The sequence below is a fragment of the Carlito syrichta genome, unplaced genomic scaffold (genome assembly GCF_000164805.1).
Source record: "Carlito syrichta isolate Samal-C Ts95f unplaced genomic scaffold, Tarsius_syrichta-2.0.1 Scaffold303175, whole genome shotgun sequence".
NCBI lineage: Eukaryota > Metazoa > Chordata > Mammalia > Primates > Tarsiidae > Carlito > Carlito syrichta.
In genome coordinates, this window is record NW_007247271.1 from 42,842 (window position 1) to 43,397 (window position 556).

Here is a 556-nt window from a genome sequence, read left to right on the forward strand (position 1 = left end):
TATTTGCGTGTGTGACAAAAGCCATTGCACCGTGTTCCGGGAACTTCCTCCCTTTTAAAGGTTAGTTTGGGTTAGTCAGCCTGAGAGAAAATTATGCACTTAAAAGCAATCAACGGGCAGGGATCTGGATGTGGAGGTGGGAGGAAGATCGGGATAAGAGACTCCGGTTGGGGACACAATTAAAATGAAGGAAAAAAAAAAAAAGTAATAGCCCTCAGTTTTCTTTCATCTATCTCCTAGCAGCAAGCAGTAATTTAAGAAATGAGGGAGCCCTGTCACCGTCTGCCATATCTCTCGTCTCTTCTTTCCCAGGCAGGGCGATTGAGAGGGCAGCAAACTGCCGATTTGGTGGAGACGAAGTGGGGAAAGGGGGAGAGGGACAGGTAGCCTGCCAAAGTCCTCTATTAACACGTCTTACCAAAGAATGTGGCTACAGGAATTACAGCCATTGAGAAAGTGGATCCAACAATATTAACCCCCCGCCTGCCGCCTCGAGGCCAGTCTCGGGGAATCCGTCGCTAGAGGGAACCCATCCCGCCCACCCTTAGGGGCTGGT